General features: G+C 54.8%; 1 long non-coding RNA gene across 1 annotated transcript; it reads left to right on the top strand.

Moving 5' to 3' along the window:
* The first annotated feature begins 1,460 nt into the window (after positions 1 to 1,460).
* Positions 1,461 to 6,534, top strand: LOC142063121 (uncharacterized). Its single transcript, XR_012662646.1, has 3 exons — positions 1,461 to 1,869; positions 1,980 to 2,111; positions 6,429 to 6,534. It is a non-coding gene; the product is annotated as an uncharacterized LOC142063121 (long non-coding RNA).
* The last annotated feature ends 13,738 nt before the right edge of the window (positions 6,535 to 20,272 follow it).

Below are 20,272 nucleotides of genomic sequence, written 5' to 3'. Positions count from 1 at the left end.
GGTCGGCAAACTAGCTGTCACTGCAGAATAGCCTCCATGGGCTTTCATCCTTCGTCTCGTGTGAGCCAGAAGATGGGGGAATAGCTGGTGACTTCTGTGCTGTGCTCCAAGTTGTTTCTGCAGAGCTGGAGACGCACCGGGAATAGCAGGACACTACTCTGTCCCCTCTGGACCTTGGCCCTGCAAGGAACGATGCTCTCCAAATGGGACCGGCCTCTGAGAGCTGGTCCTGCACAGATGGTTAGGCAGATGAAGGATGATGTGAGGTTGAAGATGCGCCTGCCTTGCAGTCAGGGTTAAACGGACATAAACCTCCTGCCAGTACTCAGCACATCACGCCTATATATTCTGCAGAGACGTCTCCCACAGAGCCCATCTCCACCCCTGTTGTCACCCCTGTGCCCCACGTGAGCATGTGAACACATGTAGAGCAGCAGAAAGACCCGCGGTGGAGCCCTGTGAACCAGAAGCTGTTACTCTGCACAGACCCCGAGGTGAAAGCTTTTTTTTTTTGCCTGAGGTGACTATTTCTCCTCAGTCTTGGACCCAGCTGACAGTGAGAACTGTGGTGTCTGGGAGAGGGCTGGAGAGAGAAAGGAGCTATCGGCAGAAGGAAGCGGTTGCAGCAATAGCAAGCATTAAGGCACTAATGAGACAGAGTAGAGCTGGCCTGTCTTGTACAGAAGGTTGGACCGCGTAATCTAATGGTCCCTTTGGCCTTACAATTTGTGAAACTGTTTCATTCTGGTAGATAGTTGGCTCTGGCTTTAAATCATTCTCTGCAATCCAACAGCAAAAAGCTGGGAAAAACAAAGACTTTTGGAACTGCACCAAAAAGCTGTTGGAGTCATTTCTGATAGCATCGTTGGGCCAAACCCCGCAGCCCTCCTCGCCCCGCTTGCTATTGGTGAGGTTTTGATTTCAGCCTGGCTCCCTGGAGAGTGGGGGACTTTGCCCCTGCATGCACAGACAGCACGATCTGGGATCTTAAGAGAGGAATTTAGCAAGCAGCCCCTCGATGCCCTTGTTGTGATGAATGCATTGATGGGTTTGGACGGAGGCACTTTCCTTGCCTGAATCCGGCCCCATTTCCCTGACAGTTGGAGTAATAGAGTCCAACCCTTTGGGCCACGGGCCAGCAAAGCGTATTGTTTTAAGACGATCAACTGTTGCATGCTTCTTTCCCCCCGCTGACTGGCGTAACAAAGCCTCTGCGAGAGCACACAGGGCAGTGTGTGTGCGCGGGCTGAAAGGGAAGGAGAACTCGGAAGTGGGCTCTTGATAGTCTTTTCTGGTCTCAGGACTCCTTGTTTGGATGCCAAGACAAACAAATAAATCATATTCAAAGGCATCTGCCCACAATAGTGCTGAAGTCAGAAAAACATAAAAGAGGAGAGCTGAGATCAGGGGTCAGGATTCCTGTTAGACACCACAGCTTTGCTCAGTGCTTTCATTTCGTTTTACTGCCTCTTCTGCTGCTGTTCGGGTGAGAGCGATTATTTATTTTGCAGCCTTTCTTCGGCCTGCTTTTCCAATAGGAATTTGTGATATGCTTACAAAATTCCCTGGCATGGCTCGCCGGCGGGGACGGTGCTGCGGGCAGCCCTTTCAGCCCTTTGGAGGGTGCTCCCACCCCGTCCGTGAGTCAGCATGCGCAAAAGCCGTCACAGCCTCGTTTCTCAAACACCTTTCCTCCGGTTGCTTTCCAAATTGCTTTTCACGGGGGTCGATCTAGCCATCACAAGAAGGCAGTCGCTTCTGTGACAGATATTTAAAAGCAACTGCGTTTAGCAAGCTGGAGCAGAAAAGGAGTAAGGGCACAAAACGCAGCGACAGGGGCTTCTCTGGGAGATGCTATTTTTACCCCAGGTAAGATTTAATGAGTACAATGCTAAGTGTCTTTTTCCTGGAGGAAGAAAAACCATAATAGTCTCTTTAAAACCAGTAAGTGACTATTTGATATTAACATCTCTGCACAGGGAGCCTGACTTGCTGCAGATCGAGGGGGAAAGCGGCCGCCAACGACTCCGCGCAGCTGATGGACCTTCCTCAGAGATCTCTGATGCCCAGACTGGTCCCAGTCAGCCCTGAGGCCCCGGGGAGCCTGGCTGGTGAGGCCCGGGGAGCCCAGCCTCGGGCTGCCGGCTGGCTTTCGGGAGGGTGTGCTGGGGTGGGGGACAAAGGTGGGGCTCGGGCTTGTCGTTGCCCAGTGGGCGGCAGTGGCAGCAAGAGGAACTCAGCACATCAGCTCTCAGCCCCAGCCTGCAAGTTTGCAAGAGCTTTTTTGTGAGGGGCTTGGGGAAATGACTGAAATCAGCTAGGTCATTTCTCATCGCTTCGAGAGGCCAAAAGCACCTAATTGGGAACTGATCTCAGCTGTTTGTTTGCCAGGACTCAGACCAAAAAAATCTCCATCTGAATTAAAAAAAAAAAAAAAGGAATTTCCTTCCCCTGATGGTTTGGATTGTTTCTTAATGTTATTTTAATGTAGGTCTGTTTGGTGTTTATTTGGAGCTTAAGGTGGTGGAAAATAAGCCGTGGGTCAGCTCTGATGCTAGATGGAGCTGGGCGTCTGCTGAAGACGCCTGCTGTTAATGGCAAGCGAGGCACCTGTTGGGAGAAGCGAAATGTTTGTCACCTGAACTCGATTTCCTCCCAGTGGACCTGCTAGCCCCACACACCGAAGAGCTGGGAGGAAAAACACTCAGCTGCCAGGTTGCTTGCAAAGTGTTGGCTTTGGCTTTCTGCTGCTCCTCGAGCAGGGCTGGCCGCCCAAGGCACGTGCCCTCTGCCGGCTCCCTGCCTGCGTGCCGGCAGCGTTCCTGGCGGCCAGGGTGATGAACAAGGAGTAGCAAGTAACTTGCCTTCTCCTCCAAATTTTCAGGCAAATTATTACTCATGCAAAAATCTGACAGAGTTTTGGGACTTGTGAATGTTTTAATAAATCCCCGGTGACTGTCTCGCTATTCACAAAGAGCGAGTAACAGGATCCCATAAATCACGGCAAAACAAACTCACCACTTTGGGTCAGGAAAATATTGAGAAATCTGTGGGTTTTACTCTAATCCTCCCATGGCAGGGGCCCTGGAAATGCACTTTTTTTTTCTTTTTTTTTTTTTTTGCATCCTTCTGGCTTTGACACTAACTTCCTATTCCAGCCGACGTCTTGCTGGGCTCAGCAGTGTGCACGGGCATTCGAGGTCCAGTGCAGCACCATCATGGGGAGCAGGGAAAACTCCCCTGGGATGCAATAAGCCTGGCACTCATCCCAGCCAGAGAGGAGTTTGCCCCATGGGTATCATCTTCTGGGCTTAGCCCACCACTCACCGCTGCACAGCAACCCGTAGGCCCCACTGCAGGCTTTTATGGAGCTGGGAAGGGGTGAGGGTTTGCCTGTGGTGCTGCTCCCTGCTTTGGACTCTGGACTTTTGACCTCTGAGCATCCCACCAGGACGTCACCCGCGAGGGACCCTGCTGCTCCAGGGAGTGAGGTTTTTGAATCTGCCTCCAGCAATGGGGCCTTTCATCTTCTGTGGCATCTTTGTTTTGCAGAGAAAGAGGATTTGGGTTGGATTGTTGGGTTGGTTTTTTTTTCCCACCAGCAATACATCTGAGCGCTGAACTCGCTGGGGTTTAGGGTGGCCGCAATCCTGTGGTGGCTTGTCAGGCCCCCGGCCAATGCAGGCTGTCCTTGGCAAGTGTGGAGGCAACACATGGCAGAGCGGCTGCCCTTCCCGCAGCTGAGGCAGAGAGGAGTCAGCCCTGATGTGTGGTCCTGACTTGTCAGCAAAGCAGCCCCAGACCTCCTACCTGCCAGGAACATCTGCTGGCCAGAGGAGCCCGGGTCCTGGCGGCGCTACGAAGGATGCTGCCATCGGGCAGAGAGGAAAGCGGCTGAAAACAAGGCGGGATGGGACAGAACAGAGCATAGCCGAAAAAGAGAAAAAAGCGACAGGAAAGGGGCAGAAGGCCTGGTACTCTGGATTCCCTTCTTGCAAAGCCAAATTGCCATGGGGTGCTACATAACAGACAAAGTAACCTCCTGATGGAGATGCAGAGTCCAGGCAGATGCCTCCAGCACGGCTCTCCCACCCTGCTCCTACCCCGCTGGCACCCGCAGGGTGCGACCAAAGGAGAGGGACACGGCCGGCCACCCTTCTCCTGGGATGGACACAGCCCTGCATGCCCCATGCTCTGCCTGTCCAGCACCTCCGGAGCAGGCACGCTCAGCAGAAGGGCCTGAGGGCTCTGCAGCGTGTCTGATGGGCCTGAAATACCACCAGCAGATGTGTTTTTCTGGACTAGGTTTCTATTTAGGAAAGGCTTGGCAGCTTGGGAGCCGGGACACCGGTGTGCGCTCTGACCAGCTCCCCACCACCCCCCAGGCTCCCTCCCCAAGCCATTCAGTCTCTCATCATGCTCTAATCCATTGGTGACTTCAGCTGTAATTGGCTGCAGTCTGGCATCAATAAACTGAAACATTTATTGCACAGTTTAAATCTAATACAGATTATAGCAACCGAGCTAGTTTTTAATGCTCGAGCCAGGAAGCAGCTCTACAAACTCCTGCTTCGGAGGCTGGAGGCTCTTCCCCAGCGCTGCAGCTCCAGCCCAGCCTTTGGTCTGAGTGTCTGGTCTCGACCCGCTGCCCCCCCACCTCCATCTGCCCTGGTTTGCAACGTCAGTTCTGGCCCCTCTTGATCCAAATCCTGTGCTCCGGGCCGGTCAAGCCTCCCTCCCCATCCCCAGTCAGTCGGGGTCCTCTGTGGAAGGAGGGAGATTTCCTTAATCCCTGTGACATCCAAACCCTGCTGTGGAGCAGCGGGTTAAAGGTCAGTCCTTATCTCAGGATCTGCAGTGAAATTATTGAGTTGTTCGCAATGTCTGCACCAGAGTCAGGAAATCTGATTTGCAATAATATAATGTTCCTTTAAGTTAACGTTTTCTTAAAAGACATTATTGAAGTTTAAAGAAGGGGCCAGGGTGCAGGGGAGCTTTAATTTTAGATTCCGCAATTATTTTCCCGACTACTGTTGTTTAACCCTTGCGAGGCTGAAACCCAACTCCACGCGGCTGCCGGACCTTAGCGGTCCCCATCGCAGGGCTGGCGTCGGCACGGGCTTGCCCTCGCTGGGGCTGGCCTCCAAACGCAGGCTTTGCAGTGCTCTCCTCTTTCTGCCCTGATGTTTGAGTAAAGAAAACCCACCTGGGAAGACCTGCGCAGCCTTCCCCAGCATCTCAGACCTGGGTCCCTCTCTGCTCAGTGTTTTGAAAAGAGCAGTGTGGTAAATCATGTGCACAGCATAGATGCAGCCACCTTTTAATGAACCCAATGAGATATAAATGGCAAATGCCTCATTTTCTCCTGATTTAAATAATGTATTGGAGAGGCACTTCACTGGCATTTCAGAAACAAGAAAAAAGGGGGTAAAAGAAGGACTTGTCAGCCTTTGTCAGCCTCTGCCAGCGGCGGTCACCCAGCAGAGCCCCCGCACCCTGAGCAGCACGCGCGGGGCGAGGGCAGCGCTGCTGGGGGGCCGCTGGCCAGCGAAGGCACCCACAGCCCCAGCATGGATGGTGGCCAGGAGGAAAACGAATTAAGAACTATTGGGTTTCTCGTGGACACCCACTTACTCCGCCACTGCTCCAGTGATTTTGGAGCTCCCCAGATCTGATTAGGCTCTCCATTACTGTCTGCCGTGCACTCGCATGCCAGGAATCGCTTAACAGGGACCGGCTGGAGTGCCTCTGCGGAGGGAAGGGGGGGTGCCTTCGGTCCTCCCCCACCCCACCCCCTCCGCACCCCCGGCATGGTATTACTATCAGAAATATCAGACGTTTCAACTCAAATTAAAGTCAGGTTAAATATCTCAAATGCAAAAATTTCACATGGTTCCAGATGGAAAGCTGTTCCTCAACTTCATACCGAACAAAATAAATAAGAAACCTTTCAGACCTGTGCCTGCCCCACTGCCGGGGAGAGACGGGGAGCCCCCGCCGAATTTGAGAACTTTGAAGTTGTAATTTGGCTGGACTAATGCAAAGCATGGCACACTCTATTGCAGTATAAATAGCGTATTCGTGAAATGCGCGGTGGTAAATACGTTGTAATGATCGTAACCCAAGCAAAGCCACGTGTGCGCGCGCACACGGATTACACGCACCAGCACGCCCACGGTGCGCGGAGGCACGCGCGGAGGCAACGCACGAACCCCACGAACACCTACAGCCCCCTGCGTCCCGGGCGATGCCGAGCGGCGCTGACCGCAGCACGCGGCGCACGTCTCGTACTGGCCTCCGCAGACTGGACAGCAATGTGCTAGCGATAAAATCGATCAGCACAACAGGAGGAGAGAAGCGTTAGCCACAGAGAGGATGAGCGGATTTAGGATGGGTTTCTTTACATATTCTTTTCTTTCTCTGTCCAGGCGCATATTTAATGACATGAGAGTCAACATCTGAGCTAGGTTCTGGAGGGACCGCAGGGCCACTGCCACCACCGATGGCTCTGGGGAATGCCAGCAGATCTGTCCCACGCCGCTACGGAGCAGGTGGATTTTGCCAGGATGCATCCAGCACACTCAGCAAGCTGGTGGCCATGCTGTGACACCAGGGGGGCTGCCCACCGAGGACCAGCAGCTCGAGGAGCCCAGCCCCAGGGTGCACCGCAGCCTACCAGTGTGGAGACACCCCTGCGGGACACCTTGGTGCTGGATCTGCCCCGTTGCTCCATCCTGACCCATGTTCCCAGCTCGCGTACTCATAGCTGTGGCATGTGAAAAGCCACCTCTGCAGGGGACGGATCCTCCACCCAGCTGTGGTGTTAAGTTGCTCCCACGGCGCTTATGGTGTTGCCAGGCCTGAGCTCTAAAAGGAAGGAGAGAACTTTGCTCACGGCGGTGCCGAACCCAAATCACACTCTGCGGCTTTTCGCAGCCCGAGCTCTGCCAGATCCCACGAAACTGGATATGCCCTTATCTCCCGCAGGCTCTCACCCCGCCGTGCATCGGGCCCAGTCCCCAAAGCTTGGATCTGATTCCAAATCCATCCCGAATCAGATGTATTTGCGGAGTTGGGGATTTGCCCTACCCCTATTGCTATGAGACTGGGGGTCCTGCAGATGTCATTGCCGTCCAGCCCAGCATCTTCAAGGAAAGGTTTGGCAGCCCCCTGGCTGGGGTCCTCAGCCACAATCTATCAGCCAACCACCCCACTTCAGCAGATGAAGTGCCAGAACATCCCTGGAATTTCCCTCTGGGAACTCACACCCTGCTCCCCTTTTTGCCCCTGCTCTCTCCTGAGGCTCCTCTGGCTTTCTGTGGTGTTTCTAACCTTGCCCTTTGGTTGCCCCATGGTCTTCGCCCCTGCATTTGAAACCTCACGGGAGCTGAGCCATCCCCGTCCTCTGCTGTTCTTTGGGTTGGTGGTTCTGACTTCTCCCTCTTGCCCTTCTTCTTTGATTTAGCATCTGCCTATCTCTCCCCAGGTTAATCAGTGGATTAACTGCAGCTCTCCCTCCCTTTCTCCTAAATCCTTATCCTTCATCACGAACCTGGGAAACAAAACAGACCAGGTACTTTTCCACGGAGGCAGCCAAACTATTTGCTCTCCTATCAGCTGGCCTCTCCCACACCTTTCTCGGGGCCTTTCTGACCCCAGGGACACCCACTTGTCTGCAAATGCCTCCGCCTGCCCGGCTGCCCCGTGCTCTGCCCAGCAACCTGCGGGCAGGTCCCTCCTGGGGACCCTGGAAGGGATGCTCCAGGGCATGAATAAATTGGAACAGGACCCAGACTTCCCAGCTCTCACCTGGGTGCCACCTCATTTTGCCCTGCCTGTCACCCCACGCCTCCTGCCTGCTCCCTGCCCTGTGCTGCCTCTTCCCGCCTGGGCTGTTTGCGGATTCCCGCTCCCTGAGATCATCCTGGCCAGGGCAGCGATTGCACAGCAGCTGACATCCCCCTCCCACAGACACACTCATCCTCCGCCTCTGCTCCCAAAGAGCCATCACTGCCCTGTTAACCCTTCGCTCCTACCCACTGCGGTCCCTCGGTTCTCGGGGCAGCTCATCACCTGCTTAATATCACCCCCCTCCAGGCTCGAGCTGTTCGGCCCTGCCCCAAGAACGACCCTGAGAGATACCCAATATCTCAGGCTGGCCGGATGCATCAGAGCGATCCATCCTCCCATCTCAAGAGAGGGAAGGGAGCAGCTGATAGCTGCGATGCACCGTAAGTTTTAAGATCCTTCATATTTTCTGCTTTAATCAGCAGCTTCTAGTGCTGGCTGAAGGCAAGATAAACTCTGTCAACCCTTCTGCAGGTGGGCCAGCAAAATGAGATTCTCTGACATAAAAAATGGAGCCACTGTATGAAGGTGTCCAGATCCCAGGAAATACCATTTCCTTGAACAGAGGTGCTAAAGGGAGGGAGCAAACGCCTCTGGTTCAGCTCTGCCTCAACAGGCGCTCAGTATTGGAACGGCCCCGGTGCTGAAGAGCTGGTCCTACGCGCTGGGGAGCGCATCGCCTCGGCGCTGCTCGGCAGGTTCGCGGCAGGAGGGATGCAATCCTCACATTGGAAAGGAGGGGAGGGCCATGCAAGCACCCCGCTTATACAGCACTAGCCAGAAAGCTCTGGGCGCTCCTGGCACGACTTTGGGACTGTGCCCCGCGGTGCAGCCGCCCAGCTCCCGCTCTCCGCCAGCGCCTCTCTTGTGCAGCAGAGACGCCAGTGACGCGTCAAGGGCTTCAGTCACTTTCACCTTCACACGCAGGGCAGCTGGGTCTCTTCCCTGCTGGGTTTGCTGACCCCCTGTGGCTGGTCAGCCCCTGCCCAGACCTTGGGCATGCCCCAGTACCTGCTGAGGGTGGATGTGTGCCGGGAGCAGCGCCATAAGGTCAAGGCGAGAGCACCAGGAACGTGGGGTAGGTGGCCATAAAGAGCCGAAGGGCCACAGAGCAGCCACCATCACCTGCGGGTCGCTGTCTGGCAACCTTTTCACCTTCTGTCTGGCAATCTCCTCAGAATCCACTAACTTGTGGAAATGGTAGAGACCAAACCTCCAAGCAGGAGGGTATAAAACGTCAGCTCACCCAAAAAGCTTGGGAAGCAGATCCGACAGCAGCCGGACTGCTGAGGCTGCTGTACTTCCCGGAGTGAGGCAGGGCACTCCTGCGCCAGGAAGGACGAGCCTCTCACCGTCGGCTGGGAAATCAATTATTTTCATGATATTAAGAGATACAGGTTGCATATTATGAAACCTAACACAACATGATCGGTGAATAGGTGAATTCACATGATAGACTAGTATGGACAAGAGGGGATTGAGCCCCTCTTTGTCATGTTCGTTTATTGTATTTCTTAATGAGCTCATGAAATAAAGTTTAAATCACAAAATACATTGTCCTGTAAATTTGAGAGATCCAAGCAGACCGTGTCACCCTTCCCTTCCCCTCCCGTCCCAGCTCTGTGGTTCTCCTTCCCCATCTTGGGGGCTCCAGTTCCTCCTGCCTGTGGTTTATCCTGCCTATGGTTTCATCTGTCTTGTAGACCACACAGAAGAGGACACTACAGCAGCAAACCCTCATCACCGTGAGAAGATCACCCCAAGAAACCTCCTTTAGGAGGTCAGGGACCCGTTGGGCTGGGTACTACAAATCCAGGGAGAACCAAGTAACCTGCACCCAGGAGAACTGGTGGACCGGCCAGCAGAAGTGGGACTGGGAGGAAAGGACCAACGCCACCCTGTCCCACCCGGCCGAGGGGAGCGGCGCCCAGGCGGGGCGCTGGCGGAGGCACGGGTTAACCCCCCGCTCCGCAGCGGGACGCCGTGGGTGCCACGCGCAGAGGGGGTCGCTCAGCGGGTCCCCGGGTCTGCGCGTGGTGGGTGCCGACCGTGACCGGTGTTTAGGCCACCTGCCAGCATTGCCTCAGCACCTGGAAAATGTCCTGCCGCTGTATTTATTCGGTGTTTTGGAAGCCGCTCATCTACCTCCTCGTGGTCGGGCAGCCCGAGAGCCCCCTCGCCTTGCGCTGAGCCAGCCACGATGGCCAAGCTGCGGAGCAGGGCGGGCGAGGGGGGAGAGCCCAGCCGAGGAGAGGGGTCGTCATGTGAAAAAGTGATTCCGGCAGCTCACAGCCATGACCCAACTTTTCAGCTCAACTGCTCCTGCCAAAGCAGTGTTTCCAAAGCTGCAGCTCCCTGATAAAACCTAATACCGTTGCCCATAAATTGTATTAAATAAACAGCAGCTGCAGATCAAGGTATATTCATCAAGGGCTTCCTCTATTTTTTTTTTTATGAATGGCTGAAGACTCAGAGATGACGTTTGCCAATAGTCTGTCAACGGAGCCTGCATTTAAAATCAATTTGGTAATTACAACTCCGACTCGGAGCCACAAATCAGAAAAGAAACTTCAGCCCTTCAGGATGTTTTGGCCCATTAGGGAGCTGGTAATTATGCACCCCAGCCGGGCATTAATTTAAGGCCCCGGTGGAAAAGCGGTGGTGTGAATTTGAGACAGGATGCTGACTGCAAGGAATTTCAAAGGTTGGGAGGCGTGCTGTCAGTCTGTTTACAGCCACCTAACTTAACCTGGTTAAAATCTGCTAGGAAACACTTGCTGAACTCGGCACTGCCGTTGTGTTAGTTTATTTTTCCTCGTGAAAGAGGCCGCTTTTCTGTTGGCGAGAAATAAATGAGGAAAATATATATAACCTCTGTTTACATAGGAGCTACAGTGTTTGTACTGTGCTACTCCAGGTCACTTGGATTCTGGTGTGATGAACGGTGTGTATGTGTACAGAGATAGATATACGTATACAGAGAGAGGAGGGTTTGACAGAACAAGCCGAGGGAGCGTATCTTTAACTCCGCTAGCAGCAAGTGAATTTGACTGCAAACACCGTTACGCCCCTCTCCTTTAACATGCAGGGGAAGACCGGGCAGCTCAGCAGCCTCTCTCGCTGCACAGCAGAGCAGAGCCCCGCGCCAAGCACGCCAGGTTTTCTGGCAGCATCCTTTGGTTCATGTAGTGTGTGTCGTGTCCCCAGTGACTCCCACTTCCGAGGAGGAGCTCAGCCAGGCTGTACCTGGGCAAATACCCAGTGCTGCAACGTGGGGAGCAAGCGGTTCCCCCCTCAGCCGCTCCAGCAACCTCAGCCCTGCAGCATCAGGGCTTGCTGTGCCTGAAAAACTGGATAATGTTCAGTAGCTGCAAATGTTATTAATGGTCATAAAATGATCCGGTTCTTCAGAATATCCTGTTACGCTGGTTGTCTCAGAGATCTCCTGCAGGCTGGTCCCACAGCCCCATTTGTCTGGGCTCTCCGAAGTATCACGTCTCCATCAGGAGAGCTGCAAAGAGAGTTCAGCCCCAGGGAGCAGCAGAAGGGTAAGGCTGGATTTTGGATAATGGGGAAGGAGAAGCCCCCAGCCCTTCCCACCGAGGCTGGTCTGCCTGCTGCCAGCTCAGGGGGGCTTCAGAGGCTCCATCTGTGTGATGAAATGCTTATCACAAAGACGGCGCCCTCCCGTGACCTGCATGCCCAACGAGGGGCCCAGCGCCCTCTGCAAGCACCGGGAAAGGTTTGGAAAATCTCCTGACAATTAATGGGCATCTCAGAGGTCAGAATCTCTCCCCTTCCCCGCTCCTCCTTGGCAGACGTTGCTTTTTCTCTTTGCATGGACAGTGCAAAGGTGCAGCCAGCTCTGACCACTGCCACAGCCTGGCTCTGAGAAAACCAGAGCAATTGGGCAAATAGAAACAAAAAAGTGGGATTTTTCTCATTCAGGATTTAAATAATGGCTAACAGCTTTGTAGTCCGGGGCTTTGGGGGCTCTTGCGCTGGTGTCTCTGGGACTGCCCCGCCCTCGGCAGCTCTGCCAGCCTCCAAGGGGGACATGGGCGGCCGGCGGCGCTAGGCTGCCGGCCCCGACACGAAAGCATCGTCCTGTAAATAATGAAGTAATGAAGTAAGGATGTGTCTTGTAGCAGTCCATTAAATGGATGCGTCCAGGCTGCCAGAGGAGCTTTGATGACTTGGGCGCTTGGCAGACAGAGCCGCAGTGAACAGACTGATTAAATACAAAGTGAGCTGCAGAGGGGCTGCGAGGGGCTGAGGCAGGGCGAAGCTGCCATGCGAACAACGCTCCGGCTCAGACACAGGGGGACAGGAGGTGGGGGACGATGTTTTTCATGTGCTGTATTTACTTACGGCAGGTGCGATCCTGCGGAGCTGAGCCTGTGCGATGGGGTGCAGCCCAGTGCCAGCCTCGTGCTGGGGAAGCAGGTACCCGTGGGACTGGCTGCTTATGGTCATGGAGGTAAACCGGTGTCCCCTAAAGCAGCCCGAGGAACGGCAGGGAAGGAGGGACCGACAACACGAGGGTGCCATTCCCAGGGCCAGGGCCTCTAGGTGTGAAGGAGGAGATGAGGTTTGCAGGCTTCCCTGTGGTGGGAGCTTCTTCCTCATTATCCAGCCTGTTTCCCCTTTCCTGGGCATCACCCCCAGCCTTGCAAAGTGCCCCTGCTCCCTGCCTGGCCCTTGCACCCTCCACGCATGGTCCAGCCTTGCATCTCCCCTTCTTTCACAGCCGTAGCTTGCCAAGCCAGAGAGATTTAGCTCTTTAAATCTTTTCTCATGAGCCAGTCCGCTGCGGCACGACGGATGAGTGCTCCCCATTGCCTTCGCGGGGTGAAGCAGGGCCACCTTGGCGAGGACTGACCCCGGGGCCAGGCACAGGGTGCGTGCAAGGGGCCGGGGCTGGGGCCGGTCCTCGCCGCCCATCGAGCGTCCCTGGGCAGCAGCATTGCTCCACAGCACACAGCTTCCCAGCCGACTCCGTGCACTCTGGGCCACAGAGGTCCCTGTCACCCTGCTGGCTTTGCACGGAGGGGGAGGCAGCTGCCACCACGCTGCCCCGAGCAAAAGCGCTGCCACAGGTCCCTTCAGTTAAATGTCACTTCAGAAAATACCACGCACCTCACAGGAGAAGGAGGGAGCTATTTTCTATCATGGGCATGTCAATGCTTGGCATTTCCTGTGACTTTCCCCACATCCCCCCCAGACAAAACCCAAACTACATATAAATATATATTGGAAACGGAGACGTCGTCTTTATTACAAGTCTTGCACTGAATGGCAATTTCTGCATTTGCTTTAAATACATCCATTTAAAGTGACAGGCGGAAAGCCGGATGAGCCGGCATCAAGGAGGCATCAAGGGAAGGGGCGGGGGTAAAATCCTGCTCTCCCTCCCCTTTCTGGCTGTCCTCAGCTCCCTGCATGAAGAGGCTGCGTGGTGCTGGTCTGGAGGAGAGGGCTGGGGAGGGACAGTGCTTGGGAGGCAGTGCTGGGGATGCAGGGGGACAGGGATGCAGGGAGACAGAGATGCAGGGGGACAGGGATGCAGGGGACAGGGATGCAGGGGGACAGGGATGCAGGGGGACAGGGATGCAGGGGACAGGGATGCAGGGGGACAGGGATACAGGGGACAGGGATGCAGGTGACAGGGATGCAGGGGGACAGGGATGCAGGGGACAGGGATGCAGGGAGACAGGGATAGGGACTGTCTGGCATTTCTCTAGTGCCAGACTGAGCTGCCTGGGGGAAGGGTGGGGGACAAGAGCAGAAAAAGATATTAAAATGTTCAATCTGAAGTTACTGACATACCATGAGGCTTACGGACTGCACGCAGAACAAAGGTTTGCATTTGCAAATCAATAAGAATAAACGTGGAGCCAAGATGCAGGAATATTTTAACATAAATCTACATAAACCCTCACCCTGGAAATGCCTGCGAACGTGTGGTGTGCTGGCTGGACCCCGCGCCTGACGCCGAGCAGGTGGCGGGGCCGAGGTGGGCGATCCCCCCGCAGGCCCGCCAGGCCAGGAAGGGGTACAGGGGTTGGGGGAGCAGGGCCAGCCCCCTCAAGATCCCAAACCCCATCTCCATGCCCAACGCTGCTGCAGCCACCAAGGGGGCACTACATAGAGGGTTGCTTTTGGTTGTCGCCACCTGAATTCTATGATTTCTCTGCAGTGCCGAATGCAGTGCCAGGAACGGGGGAGAAGACCTGGGGAAAATGCTGTGTTCTCTCCCAGAGGCATTGCCAAGCTGGGCACCATCCTCCTTGCCGGGCTCAGTACCTTCACTGCAGGTAATGGTGCTCACTGAACACCAGTGAGTGTTGCTGGTCCCGGAACAAGGTTTCTCTTTGCTGGGAAATTCCAACATCTCACATATTCTTTGTTTTCTTTTGGTTTTTAATCCCACATCAGGACAAAAAAAAACCAAACCTTGAAACAGTTTGGAAAACAAAAAGCTCATCAAACGTTTTTGTTTCTCACCTTGCAAAGGGTGAGACACTAACAAAGTCAGGAAAGCTGAAGCGACATTTTCTATTTCCACTCCAAATACCTCTGGAAATTTCCTGCTAAAATGCCAGCTATCAGCATACTCCCAGAAAACATCCCTTTTCAGGCACAATGCTTTCTGCCAAAGGTTACCTCTATCGACAACGTCACCCGAACACCAGTCCCTTATCACCTTTATAGTGATAGTCCCTTATCATCAGCATTTCACAGCTGGGGAAACTGAGGCACGGCGGCGCCGTCTTCTCCTGCTGCAACAGGTCCCATCCACGGTGCGGCGGGTACAGGGGAGCACTGAGGACCAAGCAGAGATGTTGGTACCTGTGCTGGAGGAGAAGGGATGGCCTTGAGCCCCCACGCCTGCCAGGACAGCCCCCAGGGCTGCGACGTGGTGTGTCCCGACCCCCATGAAGCCTCCCCTGTGCTTGGGGATGCAGCAGCACTCCCTCACTGTTGCACCTCCTGTGTCCCCAGCTAATTAATTGCCTTTTCTCGCCCTCTTCTTCCACCTTAATTGAGACAAAAACATCTGGCAGACATTTGCTCGTGCATTGCCCTCATCTTTAGCTTATTAGGGGATTTAATAGCAGAACTGCCCCAAGACAGGCGGCCCCCAATGGACCGGCAGCAGGAGCTAAGGTGTCCCTACAGGTGGGATCTTGGCCGGGTTTCTCTGCACACCCTACACGGCGCAGCCCTGCTGTGAAGTTACGGGGAGACTTGGGCCCTGCCACCCTGGTGGGAGGTTTGCAGCGGGGTGGGCTGGGGCAGAGCTCGCCCCTTCCCACACCCCGCAGCGCTGGGACACCCGCTCGCGCCTCGGCAAGGGAGACACAAGCTCCCTGGAAAAAGCACCAAGCGAGAACGCCAAACCCTTTAATCAGGCTGTGAGCTCACTGGTCCTCCGCTTCGTTCACTAAAAATGACCCAAAAGGGAATTGAAACATTTTGTTTCATTTTGAGCAAAGCATTTTGTTTGATCTGAAAAGAACATGGGGTTGGGGAGGGGGGGTGAGGGAGAACGGGTCATTTCAGCAGCCAGGAAACAGTTCATTTCAGCTCAAATAAAACTTAATTCTGTTATTGTTGTTGCAGCGTTTGCTGTCCGGGGGCCTGGGGAGGCAGCGGGAGAGCCGGCGAGGCGGGGAATGCCCAGCCGAAGCAGCCCAGGAGGAGGCGAGGACCTGAATGCCGTGGCCGGACCGCTCTGTCCTGGGACTGCTGCACAGCTCTTCTTCCAGCTGACATCTCTGCTTAGTTCTGGGGGTCTCCTGGGCTCGATGGGGCATGGTCTTTGGTGAAAGGAGGACTCAGACAGGATCCTCTAGTGCTGAGTCAGGCGTCTTTACCACCAGCGATGCTGCGTGCGCCCCGGGGCTCTTCTGCCAGGCTGGAGCTGTGTTTGGCCAACTCACAAATAGTTTCAGGACAGCCAAAGCCACATTTCCCAGTGAGTTCAGCCACTCTCCCTCTTCCAGGAGATCCCCCGCATCGCAAGTCCTCTGTGCCTACTTCTCCGTGTCCTCAAAGCAGGACAGCCCCGCAGCCGAGGGGCATCGGGGGCTGCACGGGTGCAGCTGCAGCCGTCCCTCGTCCGACCAGCCCGGTTCAGGGCCAGGCATCTGTGACTAAAATTGGTAGCAAAGCGCTTATCAGACAAACTTTATCCTTTCTTCCGGTTCATGAATTGCTCATGAGCTATTTATGAATTTTTTTTACTTTAATTGTTATCCTAAATTATTCATCAAATAATTTCAATAACTAGTTCTTGGGCCAGATTACATTTTAAATGAACTGTTTCAATGCGTGCTCCTGCCAGCAATCTCGCTGTTGAGCAGCCACAGAAAGCAAATGCAAAAAGGGATGCAAAACACAGGGAAACAAACTGCAGACGCACGAAGGGGACTTTTCACCCCAGCCTGCTCAGCGTTTAAGCAACGCTTAGCCCGCGAGCAGCGTGTGGCTGACCTGCCCAGCACCTCTCGGCAGTTGCTCACGTCAGACCCATCGCTGCAGCGACGGCAGCTGATGAATGAGCGCAGTTTCCCTCCCTCAGGTCACCAAGAGAGTTGGTAAACTGACGATAAACCCCAGCGCCGCCAGTTCCCAGCAAAGGCTCCCGCTGCCGGACTGCACCTCCCTCCAAGAGTTTGCATTCCCAGATGGAAAGAAAAACCACCTCTCCCTCCAAATTCTCCTCCTGGACACATGCACGTCCCCCCTGAGCCCCCCCGAGGTGCCTCCGGTCCCACGCCGCCCCTTGCAGCCCCAGCACCATCCCCGCCAGGGCCGTGAGCTGGAGGAGACGGGGCCACCGGCCGCAGGGCACGGCTCAAACCGCTTCTGAGCAAAGCGGCCGGGAGAGGCTGCACACACGCGGCAATTAAAGGGCAAAGCAGAGCTTTTCCCAGCCCAGCCCACATCCACTGGCCACGGCCCTGGCACGGGGGAGCGTGCCCCAGCCAGAGGGAGCGGCGTTCCCGCACACCAAGCTGGAGCAATTTGTTCTTGGCCAGTGGTTTAATAGTTTGCCACTGCACGTGGGAACGCTGTGCTCGCTGTCTGCCTCGGCGCAGAGCAGTGCTGTCACCTTCCTGGCCATAACCCGCCCTGAAACCACCAGCAGCTTTAACAAAGGCAGCCAGCAGATAATGCTGAGGCTGGGCTGTTGTTTGGCTGCAGGGCTGGAAGCGTTGGGGATGGAGAGGGGCCGGGGCTGTGTTTTCACCCGGTTCTGCATACTGGGCAATCAGATGGACTCAAATAATCAGCTGATGTGTATTTTTCCTGCTCTCTTGACTGGGTGTAAGTATCACGTCCTGCCCCCCGGCCGCTGCGCAGTGACAGAAGGAAAAATAAATGACGTTGTTGTTGTCTCTCAACTTGTTACCAACCTCAGAGAGCCTTTTGGGCAAGGCTGTGCTTGGCTGCAGGGGGGAAGGCGCAGTGATGGGGTCAGCCAGCAGCTTGCTATTGCAGGGCCCCAACGCACCCCTGGATGCTGCAACCTCAGTCTGGCCACCTCTCTCCACTGATGTCCCAGCACATCCCAGTTCAAATGACTCAGGCAAGCTTTAAGGGCCCATTTTGCGCATTGGATGATCACAGCTGCCTCTTCTGGTTTAAAACACAGGGAAAAAAGCCTCTTCTGGCTTAGAAACCTCGGCTCCAAGAGGCAGAGGCTGTACTAGCCTTTCGGGGCGAGCACCCCCCTGCCCTCCCGGTGCTGAGCTGGGTGGCTGGAGCCGCAGCCAGGCACGTCCCAAAGCTGCCGCACACCCGGGCACAGGCACGTGCTCGAGCGTGTACAAGCACAGACCGTGGCCGTAACGAAGACAAGGTGGGAATCAGGGAGGAGGCCAAGAACTGACCCTGTCTGCTCCTGAGATAATATATCTCCAAAAGCCAGCTCAGGTTTCCTGGATTCAGCACTGCTATCGAAAATTTATGGTTTGAGAAAGTTCTTGGAGCCCAAATCCCTCGACCTATCACCTTTTCAACCTTGTGTTTATCGAGATACGAGTTCCTCTTCCTCCCACCCTTTGTTTTCAGCTCTTGGAGCCCCAGAGGCTCAGTCCTGGTGCTGCCCAAACCAGTGCTTACGGTCAAGCCACATGAAGGTGCAATAAATCCTCCCAGTCCTCTCCTTGCCGCCGCTCTTCTCTTTTTGTCCCCCTTCTCCTTTTTCTGGGGTGGAGAACAGCGCCGACGTTCTGCTCTTTGCCAGCTCCGCGCATTCTCTGCTGTTTTCCTCCCTCCATCTCTGCAAACGGGCATCAAAACGCCGCAAGTTGCCACGGCGACGGGAAAAATTGCGGTGACCCTGGGGATGGGCGCTGGACCAGCATCCCGCGGCGCTGGCCTGAGAAGCACATCGCCGATCAATCCTGGGACGGTCCCAGGCTGTCAGCTTTCATACGGAGGCAGGGCATGGCGAGAGAGAAAGGGCATCCCCCGTGGCCCCGCCACAGGAGTTTGTTGCTATTGCATTTGTTATCATTGTCATGGGGGAAAAAAAAAAAAGAAGTATACGCGGGTTTATTTCCAAAGAGTTTCCCTCTCACAGATTTTTGGTCACCTGTGGAGTAAAAGACAATTTAGTGGTATCAGCAGGGGACCTTCCAGGCTTGTTCTAGCAGGAAACAGAGGAGGGCAGCAAGGTCCCTGCCGGGAAAGGAGGCGGTTTCTGGGCTTGGCTGAGGATTGCAGGGAAAGGCCAGCCCCGAGCGCGAGGGGACAGCAGGAGCCCAGGTGAGGGGGCGGAAGACACTCAAGTGCCAGGGATTTGTGAAGAAGGCTTATAAAATTGCTGGAAGTAATGAAAGGAGAGAAGAATGACCAGGAGAACAGAGCAGTTTATTCCAGGAGGAGTGAGATGGCTGCAGAGGAAAGAGAGGAGGAAATATGAGAGAGTTCAATAAAACCGTGGACAATTGAGACGAGGTGAATAAGAAACAATTATTCCCATTTTCTCAGAACACAAAACCCCCAGGACATCCAATAAAGTTACGCAGCAGCAGATTTAAAACAAATCAAAGGAAGTCTTTTATCGTGCAGAGCCCAGATGCGCTGCGGAGCGCTCTGCCACAGGATGCTGCCGAGGACAAAGCCACTACCCGGGCGGCCAAAGCAAAGGGACAGAGGCATGAGAAGGGCTCTTACGAACAACGATCCAGATAAAAACTCTGGCTCGGGAAACCGCTGGATTTGGCAACCGCCAGAAGCTGGAAGGCGTACGGGGGGATGCACAGCTGTGCATGTCCCATTTCTGATGCTGCTCCCTTGGCAAACATTACTGGCTGCTGCTGGAGAGGAGACACCTTGGCCCAAGGTGCCTGGTGGACCTGCGGTTCCTGCATTACCATGAGGGGGTTCAGAGAACGCCCAGTAACCAGCCCTGCTGCTGCTGCGGGGCAGCAGCCTCAGAGCAGATTAAACCATGACATGTCAGCTCAGCTTCCCTCCCGCACCTTCTGTCACGCTGGGCTTCCTACGGCATGGAGAGAACCACTGAATCATGCAAAACAAAAACAAAAACAAAACAAAACAAAACAAAAAAAAAAAAAAAACAAAAAAAAACAAAAAAAAAAAGAGAGAAAAAGTCAATAGACAATCCCTAACCCCCAAAACAGTGACAGCTTTGTCCCCCTACAGCAGAGCGGACAACACACGAGACAGACCAGTGCAGCGGCTCCCCGGCTGGGGCACCGCCCACCCCTCAGCTGGGGACGATGGGCCAAAACGGGCAGCCGGGGCCGAGGGCCTGAAGGTCCTCTCTTCACAGAGAAGGCAACAAGCCCCGGGGAGGATGGGTCTGTAAAGGGGAAGACACATCTGCCTTGGATATTTATTCTCCAGCTGGTCTCACAACAGCCTTTCGCAGAGGACACACCAGGCAGCTCTCACCAGTTATTAAAATCTGATAAAATTCCACTCCAGTTAATTCTGCCAGCAGAAAGCTCCAGATTGATGCACAAAAGGCTGTCCCCGCTGACTCGGCTGTGCCTGCTTATTTATTTATTTACTCCCAATGTGCATCTCTGCTGCACAACAATGAAAACTGGGCTTTGCAAGTGGAGGAGAGGGAAGGAGGCAGCTCGGGACACAGAGGCAGGGGCTGGGGAGCATTCCCGGTGGCACGGGACATGGACCACCCCTCTCGCCAGGGCTTGCTCTTCCCTCTGGGGACCAGCCAATGACCAGTTTGTTCCTCTTGTGGTCCCGATGGTATTTTCACTTGGGAGAACATGGGACACTTCACCGCACCCGCCAACCACACCAGCTGGTTTCCCACCCCGGCCTGGCCCCGAAATGCCGCCTCGCTCTTGCGCTCCCTCCTCCCGCCCAGCCACACCACGGCCGTGCCTTCCCGACGGATGCGCGCAGACAGCCA

This window comes from Phalacrocorax aristotelis, chromosome 11 (assembly GCF_949628215.1).
Source record: "Phalacrocorax aristotelis chromosome 11, bGulAri2.1, whole genome shotgun sequence".
NCBI lineage: Eukaryota > Metazoa > Chordata > Aves > Suliformes > Phalacrocoracidae > Phalacrocorax > Phalacrocorax aristotelis.
This window is presented reverse-complemented; position numbering and strand designations above follow the sequence as displayed.